Source organism: Anoplophora glabripennis, unplaced genomic scaffold, assembly GCF_000390285.2.
Source record: "Anoplophora glabripennis isolate ALB-LARVAE unplaced genomic scaffold, Agla_2.0 scaffold792, whole genome shotgun sequence".
NCBI classification, from domain to species: domain Eukaryota; kingdom Metazoa; phylum Arthropoda; class Insecta; order Coleoptera; family Cerambycidae; genus Anoplophora; species Anoplophora glabripennis.
In genome coordinates this window covers 125564-137631 of record NW_019416871.1, presented here as the reverse complement: position 1 = coordinate 137631, position 12068 = coordinate 125564, and the positions used below count along the sequence as shown (strand labels likewise).

At 28.7% G+C, this 12068-nt stretch overlaps 1 protein-coding gene across 5 annotated transcripts in view; it reads right to left on the bottom strand.

The window, feature by feature from the left end:
* Positions 1–12068, bottom strand: part of LOC108914331 (tropomodulin) — a 145943-nt gene that overhangs the window by 80956 nt on the left and 52919 nt on the right. The window lies entirely within an intron of this gene.

The window sequence follows — 12068 nt, the reverse complement described above, 5'->3', positions numbered from 1 at the left end:
AGCTGGAATCTAAATGATGGAGCTATAGAGCGTAATTAGAAGGAAAGTTAAATGAAAAACTCTAAGATCATGGAGGACACCGAAGGATCGCAGTGAAATCATATAAATAGCATATTCACTCCATATATTTATAATGTTAATGTATTTCCAATAACTGGCAATAGTATGCAGATCAGTGTTAACAGTTCTCGAATATTAAAAAAATATGTATGTGCCTTTCTTTGAATAGATTTTAGACAGACTATTCTACGAAGCTGCGCTTGAAGTATCCTCCTTCTTTAGTAAGGAACAAGAATCTTTTTACAGGGGTTTTAAAGTAAATTGAGTCTACATCATCTATCTTTAATTGTGTCAAACCAACAAAACTATTGTAATTTCTCTGAATTTTGGAATTAAATCCGATATGCAATTATTGCACAAAGATCTTTAAGAGATAGTCAAAAACAAATATAAGATAAATATTTTGCTTCAACAAATGTTTTCTATTAATGAAAAATTTATATTCTCTTATACAAATATTTTCAGTTCAGTCCAGTATACTCAACAACATCCTCTTAGCTTTGAAAATAAATAAAACCATTCTTCTCAATAAAATCTTTTCATTGCATTAATGTTTGTTTGATAAATACATGTATGATGTAACATGAAAGATCAATGAATAAATGCATAAACAAATCTAGGAGTAATGAAGAACGCACATTAAAGAAACTAGTTTCTCGTAAAACACATTTCCAGATATTGTTTTCCCTTAATTCACACATCGATGAAATATCAGTTTTAGTATCAATAATGAAGTTGTCAGTGTTACAATTACAACCAATTAAAGTATTTAGCAAAATCATTTGTTTCTAACTTTTAATTATATAATTTAAAATAGAAGAAAATAGCTATATTATGAGAAAGACAAGATAAATACCTACACATATATTTTCGTATTTGTAGCTGAATCATAATTGACCGTCACTGAATAACTAAAGCATTGGAAACAGCTGTTCATTTACTTTCAACTAATTTAAAAGCAAGGTAAAAACGCTTATAATGCTTAAACATTTATTTTTGAACTTTGAAAATTATGAGACATCTCGCGTGTTCCTTTTTTTGTCATTGTCACAGTTTTATTTTCAAAAGCGTTATTAAAAGGGTAAAGATCCTTTATTCATAAAGTCATAAGCTAATTCTATAAAATTAAAGAATACTATGACATATGCCTGGACTAATACATTACGCAAAGAGTATTTCTTCTATAATCTGTTTCTTTAGACGACTAGGCATGAGAAATTTCTAGACACCATGTAGGTACAAACTGTCAATTAAAAACAATATAAAGGATTGCCCCAATACCAAAACTGTTTACGACTCCTCTAAATTTACTTAATTGCGATGTGTATTTTTAGATGATTCATAGTAAACTTGGGATTGGTAAGAAAATGCATAAATCCGAAGATTTATTACTGTGTGGGTTATAAACCAATAAATTTCGGAAAGCATATAGTTAACAAAATCACAAGACACACGTCATTCATGTCACATTGCAAGATATTCTCTTGTTAACTCAATATCAAATTTTTTATAATCTTTAGAACAGCATAATTACTATATTCTCTTATTCTCACTCTTTTTGATGCTAGGAATGAAAAATATTTTTTCTAATAAATGGCGAATGCGCCATTAGTAGAACGAAAAAAATCGTCTCCATTTGACGAATTTCTTAAATAAAATAAAAATTGTATAATTTTCCCCCCGTATTGTCCACCATAACTGCTACATATCCCTTATATAAAGAAGTCGTTAGATCCATTTATGCTGTGTTTTCTGCGATCTTGGTAAAGTGTTGTGTTAATCATGATAGCAAACTTTATAAACACTTATCTCATAAGAAGTTTTTTTATAAAATCTGAAGGCTTTAAAAATTAAATTTACATTCCGTAATATTTAAAATTTAAAACTATAAGCATTTTCTCAGTTTTTCTAAGAAAAAAATTAAGTTACAGTTACATGAAAAATATTCTAATTTACAGTTTTTATTACAGATAAGTCAAGTCCAGTTGATTAAGAAATCAGTCCCAGTGCAAATTGACTTTTAAATTTAATTTCTGTTATGTCTGATGTTATTCATAATACTTATGTTTATTATCTATCATTGCAGTAAAAAATAAATAAATTTTATTTAAAAAATTTAACCAAAAAAACTAATCTGAAAAAGCCGCCCCTCATTAAAACCAAAGCGAATAATATTTCAAAACAAAGACAAAAAATTTTATCAACCATAAGAGAAATGGAGTGGAATTTTTACTTGGTAATATAAAATTCGTAAAAATAAACATAAGTCAATATTATTGTATTAAGGTTAATTATTTTTTAGAGATCAAAGAAGCCTTATGAAGTACCTACTTATACGTATATTTCAATCATTAACCCCGAGTATACTAAAACAAAAGAGTTCAATAAACTGTAATAAACGTTATGTAGATATATATTTGAAACTTATTGAGAAAATCGCTATTAATAACTTTAATAGCTGGGATATTGAACTAAATTTAGTTCTTCAATATATAAAGATCATATAGGATTTGTATAACTTATAACGGCTACAAAAATAACTTCGGTAGAAGAGATGGTTATGATTTTATTTAAAATTAAACTGATCATATGAACGTAAATGAACGTAAAAGCACTAGCGGGTATTTGTCTCAGACGGCATAGCGGGTCTCACTTTTAAGGGTTTATCGCGTCGAAAATAGATGTGTTTGTAGAATCCCAGACGACATTGAATTCGAAAGAAAAGTAATCTCCGAAAATAAATTGTACATGTAGCAATAAAGTAGTTATAGTTCACTGACTTATTTAATTTATTCAAAATTATACCAGCGGCAAACATTCTATTGTTTACGTTATATATACAAACTTAGGTACCTAAACTAAATACTAAATGCATGTTTTGTAATCAGGGAAGTGCATTTAAAGTAAAATCGTATGAAACAAATCCTATCCAACTTAGTTTTTCGATGTGCACAGATGTTGAAATTTGGCTGAATTTTATAGAACTTTACATCTTCGTTGTTTTAAGAGATATGAACAAAATGTCTTATACAGTCTTTTTTATTCATAAAATACAGTAGAGTACTCGACTCTACCTTAATTTTATAATTTCACTAAAATTTGTTTTTTCTAATAGAACATATATTCGCGGGATTGTGATTTTCTTTACTTATTGTCACGTAGGTAGGTATAGTATGCAGTATATAGATAAATACATATACAGGGTGTCCGTTAGAGAATGAGCCAGACTTTACTACTAGATTATACGACGAAAATTAATGGAGAATGTTGATTATAAACTCTTAGTTTTCGAGATACCGGGTGTTGAAAAAATAAATAACATTTTCTTTAATATCTTTCGACTACTTCGAGTTAATTTCGTGAAATTTCGTATCCGGGGGTTTTGTGGATGAAAAATTCGAATTTATCCACAATTTCGTTGTATCTTCTAGAGGGCGCCACAAGCGACCATTAGGACGCATTTAAACTGCCAACACTTTTTAATGCTTTACGCAATTTTCTGTATTCAACAAGCATGTAAAGTTCAGGAAATGACGTTATGATAAATATATGAAATAATTTTTTTTTTTATTCTAAATATATTGTCAGCTTGAAAACTGTCTTGTACCCTGGAGTAAAGTTGTATAATTGGTACTGTGACTAACTTCCTTAAATTTTCTAAAACTCTCGTCAAAAAACTGCCATAAACTCACTGAAAATAATGCGTAAAAACGCCCGCTTTAAGATTTTACGAGAGGTATCCCAAAAATTAATTCCGGAAGTTCTCAGTGTCTAAATTTATCATAATTTATTGCCTTTGTTTATTTAAAAAATCCTTTTGTTGGTAGTTTTTAAGTATTCTTATTTAAAACAAAAGATTGTCAGTTTTAAAAATTATAAACCTTCAATTTATTTATTATAAACGACTAGTAAACAACCAGTAGTTAATAATAATTACCTAAAATAAAAATGAAAATGATGTATCTAAATATTATTATCAATACAAAAACATATACTCGACATATTGAAAGTGTTGAATAATATAATCTTTCAAAGAAATATCTTGTATTCTTGTTGTTTTAACATCACCCTTGAAAAAAAAAGCAATACGTAGAAATAGCCATGATAGAAAGATATTACTTCTGTAATTTACTTAAGATTGCTTTTTTAAGTGGTCTCCTTGAAATGGAAATAATAGAACAAAATTATCTATATAACACAAAACTTTATAGGAAAAATGAAATTTTATAAAACAATGTCAAAAGTGCTGACAATATGACAAGATCATCAATGTGAATTATTTTACCTAATCAATTTACCTTTTTACTAAATTTATTCTTAAAAAAATATGTATTTGTTACAATATATATTTTCTAAAGGTAATATGTAATTTTTATTCAAAATGTCTCAACAGGCTTATTCATTATACAAAATAAGTAATTTTTAATGTAATAGACTGTATTATAATGTTACAAATGTAATAGAGGAAAAAATCAAGTCTGTAAAAGTATAAAGGGTGTTCCTTTAGAAATAGTAAACTATAGTGACATTTCTACAAAAATATGAAATTAAACAAAGTAAAACATTTAATACACCACTGAGGAAAACCGTATAGGCAAAATCTGTCAAAATTCAAATACGTAAGTTGGTTAGTATTTATTAGTATCATAAAACTGCTCGAAACAAAAATACAAGCAGTCTACATTAGTTTTTTTCCCATATATCACTGTTTAGTGTGTAACCTGTAATAAATGTTGAAAAAAAAAGTCATACAGGACAGCATGAAATTTAAAGCTCTTGTATATTTATAACCAATCACCACTTGCATCTTTCAGAATTATTGGTAAAACATAAGTGTCAGTTTCACAGGATAATAACAAACTTGTATATAAATAGAACATGAAGACCAAAATATTGTTCCAATCAGTTCATCATAAATAAATATTTATAAAGTAGTATACTAGTCAATTTATTTAGATAACCCTTAATGCAATTGGACGTACGTGTTATTTTCATTGCTTCAATATAATTATTTACTTTTACACATTGTTGATATTATACTGAATCACAATGTTTGGAAGAATAGTAGGAATGACATTTTAAAGCTTAGTTAAATGTATATATTACAAATACAGAATGTTCATTTTAAATATATTAATAAAACTAGCATTTTATAGCGTTTATATAGAATCTAAAGGAGAGGTAATAATATATAGGTTTTGGGGAGAATTTTTAGGATGAAGCATCCGTGTATATTTTTACTAATGAATTCACACTACAGGTTTTGTTAAACTTTTTTGATGTAATTTATAATGTAACTATCTAAAGAAATTAAAATAGACAATTTAATAATGTAACCCCTCTTTCAAAATCAATAATGCCTTGATTACGAGAACAAAATTTTACAAAATTGCCTTTACATCCATATGAGTTCAAAAAATTATCAGATGCGTTTTTACAAATGAATATTGTTGCCAAAAAAACTTGTGTCATTACAATTACTTCGCACAATTACAATGTATTGTATCCAGCGAATGTTTGGTCTATTCTTGGAGCTTTTATTTCTGTTAAAATAGTACCTATAGATAACGGAACACCGTAGAAAAATTTAATACTTATATTTATCGTACATTCTATTTATATTATTCTTACTAACAAGATTTATGTCCTGTAACAAATAAAAGTGTATTCAATTTTATTACAAAAATACATCGAAACTGTAACTGTAAATAGTTTAGTCATAAAGTTAAATATATCAAATCATATTGTATTAATTTACTGTTGGTGCCAAATTGGAAAAATTTCTCGCTATATACATTGCAGAAAATAACAGTAAATATAATATTTAGAGGACAAAATGTATAATGTATAATTTCTTATGTAGTCTGTAGTTAAAAACTCAAATCGTAACACTATTTTCTTTATTCAATCAAAAATAAATGGTCTTGGTTGTACCTTAGACCATGATTGAACAGCTTTTTTATTGAAATTGTTAAATGTTTCTTATAAGAAGTGTTTTATGGGTCTAAACACGAAAAAATCACAAGGACACTGCAAGTTGGAAATTTTTATATCCAAATTGAATTAAACTTGCTTTGAATAAAAAATATATTTATTTTCATATGGCTGTAACTAAAACATTTGGTTAAATTTTAATTTAACGTGTGGAACCCGCTATTAAAATTTATCCAAGCATTATAGTTACACCCTGTATATATACAGGGTGAGTCGGTAGAATCGCACCAAAATCCAGAAATGGATTCTACAAAATAATAAGAAGAAACTAAAATGTTGTTATGCGAATTTCATCTATTATTAAGCTACTACTAATTAATTCATTAATCACAGCGTTCCTTAATTAAATGCTCAAAAATTGACCTCTAAACACTTTCTGCTTCGTTTACGCCTTTTTAGTTTTTTGATAATGAAAAGCGCTCAAGAAAATATATCGAATTAAGTAAAATTTCCTGACTTGTTTCACTTTTCTCAACGAATTTTTTAATCAATTTAAGATTATGGTATTCTTTAGAAACATGTAAAAATGTATTCTGATACATTTTTTCTATGCATACCTCCACAAACAATCGATTTTGTATAGGTATCATGATTTATCATTAACTTCTGAATAAAAATAACAAAATGAACTGTTTTGTCCAACTGAAGTACCACCTAAAGTAGATATCATTTATGAGAAAAATTTAGTTGAACATCCGTTTATAAGCGGTGAGGCCTGCATGGCTTTTAATTGCATAGGCTGCTTACCATCAATTTCTCGCCTGCTTCGAGAAAATAAAACTGTCATAAATTTACAGTGGCGGCTGCTGTGGTATTATTCAATGTCATTAATATTTATTATTTCGACTCTGCATGGTGGTGCTAGACAACGTAAATACGCAATTTTACTTGATTTATTTCAATTTAAGCCGCACTAATATCCGTATTCGCGATGTTGAATCTCAAATAGCTCATGCCAGAATTAATTTGGGTTGAACGCTTAGGGAAGAAGAGGAAATGAAAATATAATTGTAATTAAATCATTATATATGAGTTTTTTTCTTTTTTTTAAAAGTACACAATATTTACGGAGACAGCACTTCCTTGTGTTTTGCTTAAAAATTAAAAAAAGAAGAGCTTTTGAGATTAATGACCTTCACAGTAATAAAGACAATAGTTCGACTTATCGTCAGTAAAAATTTGGAAATTTTTTTTATTAATTAACAAAAAAATTACGACGAGTTAATGTGAGAGGTATCAATTTTGTAGACAGGAAACCGTGATTTTTTCAACATTTTCATTAATAACTCAAAAATGGGATAACGAAACTAACTGAAATTTTAGCACACAATACAGTAACAGTGAGGCTATATATGGTCCAAATTTTTTTTGCCCCTACGTTTTCTTAATATCGGTTTCCAAACTCAGGGATCTATTTCCTTTATTTCGATAGTAGTAAGTTATTAAAAATAAATGGCGAATTGTTAAATTAAGATTTACTATAAATTTATTAAACTATAAATGCAACACTGTCATCATTATCTAAAACTAACATTTGACGATTACTTTCTTGTTTAGGCCTATCACCCTATTTGGTAATTTTCTGTCAATCTACACATTACAACGTCCTATAGAAGCGCGCCCTAGCGGTAAAGACACAACTTTTAGCAAAGAATACAACATAGTCACGTGATTGGAGTATTTTTTAAATATTTTTTACTTTTGAATCGATTAAAGTAGTAAACTATACTTTTATTAAAAACAATATAAATTACTGTAATGTTTAATTGTAACATTTGATAGGATAATATAAAATAATATTTTTTTATTTAAACATGAATATAAACCTGTATTAAAGATTTATTTATTTTAATTCGTCTAACAGATATAAAATCGTAAATGATTATATCAGATCTAATTAGTTAATTATAGACAAATCTTTTGTAAACTGATTCTTTATTTCGATCAACGGAACAATCTTTGTTAAATTAAACTGGTTTATCTCAATGTATAATAAATAACTTAAAACAACCAATTATTTTAATAGAAAGTAATTGTTCTTTCAGTGTGAACGCAGTAGACGTCATGCCACTAACATTAGTATGTAGGATTCTACAAAATTGTAGCAAGAGCATGTAATAACATTAAACGTAAAAAGGACTACGATTATCCATATTGCTTAATAGAGAAATACATTAAATTACTGTGGCTATAAGTAGATAAATATCTAATTATGCAAACATAAATAGAAATAAAAAATGTGATATTTGACTTAATATTAATTTTTGAAAATCTTAACTTCTGAAATATGAAATGATAAAGATGTGTGTTGATTTAATTTTATTTGTCCAATTTTTTAGTACACGTTTTTAGTTAGGCAGAAATAATTCCAACGAAATAATCTTCGACTGATTTTTAACATTTATTTTCTTTTAGAGGTGGCAGATTGCCTAATATAACAAAAAAATCTAAAATATAACGCAATAAATAATGTATACCAAAACAAAATTTAATGGGTACATTATTTATCTCATCCAGATAAGATTTAAATGTAATAAAAGTACGAATTTACTATAATTTGTTCTCCAAGGAGCTATATTTTTAACTTGGTAACTGCGTACGTAAATTAGAACGTGGCATTGGGTCAAATAAATGTTGGATGGCCGTCTTAAAGATATCATCAAAGTGGTCTTTATTATGCTTGACGGACCATATCCCACATTTAAACCACCACTAACGAATCTAAGTAGCCATAGCATTTTAGAAATATCGTTGGTAAACATAGAGCCGCAAAACTTGTACTAAGCCTTCTTCAAGTATAACTAAAGTTCCATCAAACTGGAGGATGGAAGCATGATATTAATAATAATTAGTCATGTATCAAAGCTGAATTTTATATTGTAACTACTGTTTATACTGCCTTGTATAACTATTATATATTTGTGTTGATAGACGATAGACTATAAACCCTCTAAAATGCATTATAAGGAAACTACAGTCGCTTAAAATATAAACTAAAATGTTACCATTACAGCTATTAACAAAGTGTTGTTTTAATGAGATGTGTTTAATTTAAAGATTCTATCAAAACTTGTTTCGTATACAGGGTGGGCCATTATTGTGAGAAAGTAAAGTAACTCCTTTGTTATTCATAATACAGAAAAAAGGTTTATATAAAAGTTGTACAGAATCAAAAAAACCTAAAGGACAAAATTAATTTGAAACATACAGTGCGATTAGTAAAATCGGGACACGCCAAATATTACATTTTTTAAATGGAACACCCTGTATATTTTTAATCATATGGATTTCTGAGAAAATTTTATATATGGCTATAAACAGATTAAGATTTTAGTACGGGATTGCCAAGTTACGTAGAAAATTCTTCGAATTTTGGAAAAAACATGACGTCGAAGAAGTTGTATTAATTTTTAACTATTTGGAGCAAAAATATTTGACAGAGACAAATGTTAAGCAAATACTCATATTTTAGCTAATATCGATATTTTATACAGGGCATTTTTTATAATTCAATCATTTTTAGAAAGTTCAAACAAGTTATTTTCAGATATGTTGCTATATCTTAAAACTAACTATTTTAGATATAGAACATGCCTCATAAAAGTTGAAGTAGTCTGATATCTGGATAAAATAGAACAATAAAATATAGGGTGTTCCATTTGAAGAATTTTAGAAAATCAAGTTTAAACTTTCTAAAAATGATCGTATTATAAAAAATGTCCTGTATAAAATATCGATATTAGAATATAGGAAACTTTGTCTAACACTTATCTATAACTCTGTCTAATTATTTTATTCCAAGCGTTAGTAGCTGAAAGTTAATACAACTTCTTCTAGGTCATGTTTTTTCCAAAATTCGAAGAATTTTCTACATAACTTGGCAACCCCGCACTAAAATGATAAACTGTTTATATTGCCATATATAGCAATTCTCGGAAGTTCATATGTTTAAAAATATACAGGGTGTTCCGTTTAAAAAGTGTAATCTTTGGCGTGTCCTGTTTTTACTCGCCTGTATGTTTCAAATTCATTTTGTAGTTTAGTTTCTTGATTCTGTACAACTTTTATATAAACTTTTTTTCTGTATTATGAGTAACAAGGGAGTTATTTTACTTTCTCAGACTAATAGCCCACCCTGTATATATTTTAGTTCAACACATTTTCATCACTTACAAAGTACGAAAGGTAAAAATGGCAAACAAAATAAAAACAAGGTTTTTATTCTTTTTGCCAAGGTTACCCAGTTAGTTACCGGTAATATAGCTTTTACCTAAATTTATAGAAAAACAAAAAAGGTACAATTCTCAATTTTAAGGGCTAATAACTATTATATATGTAAACTTGTGTGTGACACTATTTTTCCGTACCAAATTCGAGATTGCACACCATTTCGTGAATACCCTGTGTATTTCGTTAACAGTTCTAGTAAAATAAAATTTAAAATATTAATTTCATCCCCTTCCCTCCCCTCTAACAACATTTTAAAGGAATACCATCTCTCAAAGTTTATTACATATTTCTTTGACACCTTGTACAATAACTCCATTCCAGTATTTTCATATCCGTAATAGATTTATTCAAATAATTTTTACAAATAGCCATATTACTCATGCAAAAGCTTTTCCGTATTTGGGTGAAATTCTGTTGCCATGGAGTCGGTCATAAATTAGTGTTGGCAAAGTATCTACTGCTCAAAAAAAATCTGAGGCAATACGGCGGTGCAGGACACGAGTGATTCATTAAACGCGCCATCAGTCAAGTAGTTCCAGAATACATTTTAAAAATAGATTTCTGTTCGTTTTCTTTAATAAGCTACAGTATAATGAAAGCATGCCATGCTTTATTGATAATTGCAAAACCTCAGTTGTTCAGTATTTTTCCTCAAAGTTTGGAAAACAAATTGCTTCCTAAATTGTTTCCAAAATTTAAAATATTCAATAACGGTTTATTACTATAAAATATTATGTGGAAAGATTACATATTTATTTAGAATTCAAATTCACGCAAGAAGTAATTTTAATTGAAAATACAGGTTTTTAATTAAAAGTTGTAAATTCTTTATTGATTCATTAAAGTATACAGTATAGGTTTATGTATGGAATAGCATATCGGGTGTATGGCCTTCACAGTTTTGCTGGCCTGGCACATACCCACTCTTTTATAGAAATTTCCCATGCCCGTTTTGCATAAAAACGGCTAAATTCCATTGATACAGCATTCAATTTCCTCCTCCAAGGCGTGAGCGGTCGTAGGCTTGTTGACATAAACCTTAGACTTCAAAGAAAAAAGTCGCATTATCTGGGCGGCTAATTCTGATCATCAAAGCGGGAAATTACACGACCAGGAAATAGCTCGTGCAGGAATTGAATTGTTCTTCTCGCTGTATGGCATGTGGCACAGTCTTGTTGAAACCATATGTCGTTTACATCCATATCTTGCAATTTAGGCACAAAAAACCGGATCATCATGTCGCGATAGCGAACACCATTAACTATTATTGACTAACCAACCGCATTTTCGAAGAAGAATAGTTCCATGATGCCTCGAACGCAAAATCCGCACCACACAGTTACACATTGTGAATAAATTTGTTTCTCAACAGACACTCGTGGATTTTCTGAATCCCAAATACGAGAATTTTATCGATTAACGAAGCTATCAAGATAAAAATGAGCCTCGTCGCAAAAAAATCAGCATCCACTTGTTCCATAATCCATTCAACAAACTCTCTTCAGACTGCGTGGACTGTAGGCTTCAGTTCTTGAGTCAATTGAACTTTGTATGTATGAAAATGCAAATCTTTGAAACGGTCAGTTCTTGACCACAGTGATGAATTGAAATTTCTGGACTCTCAGCAACACGCTCACAAACTGTTTCGATGTTTTGTGTTTAACGACTTGTTGCAGGAAGGCCAGACTGTTTAAGATCACCAATTGATCCAGTCTCCCTGAGTTTTTCAGTTCATCTCTTCACACTTGATGAAGTTGTCACTGTTCCGATCATATTTTGTACGA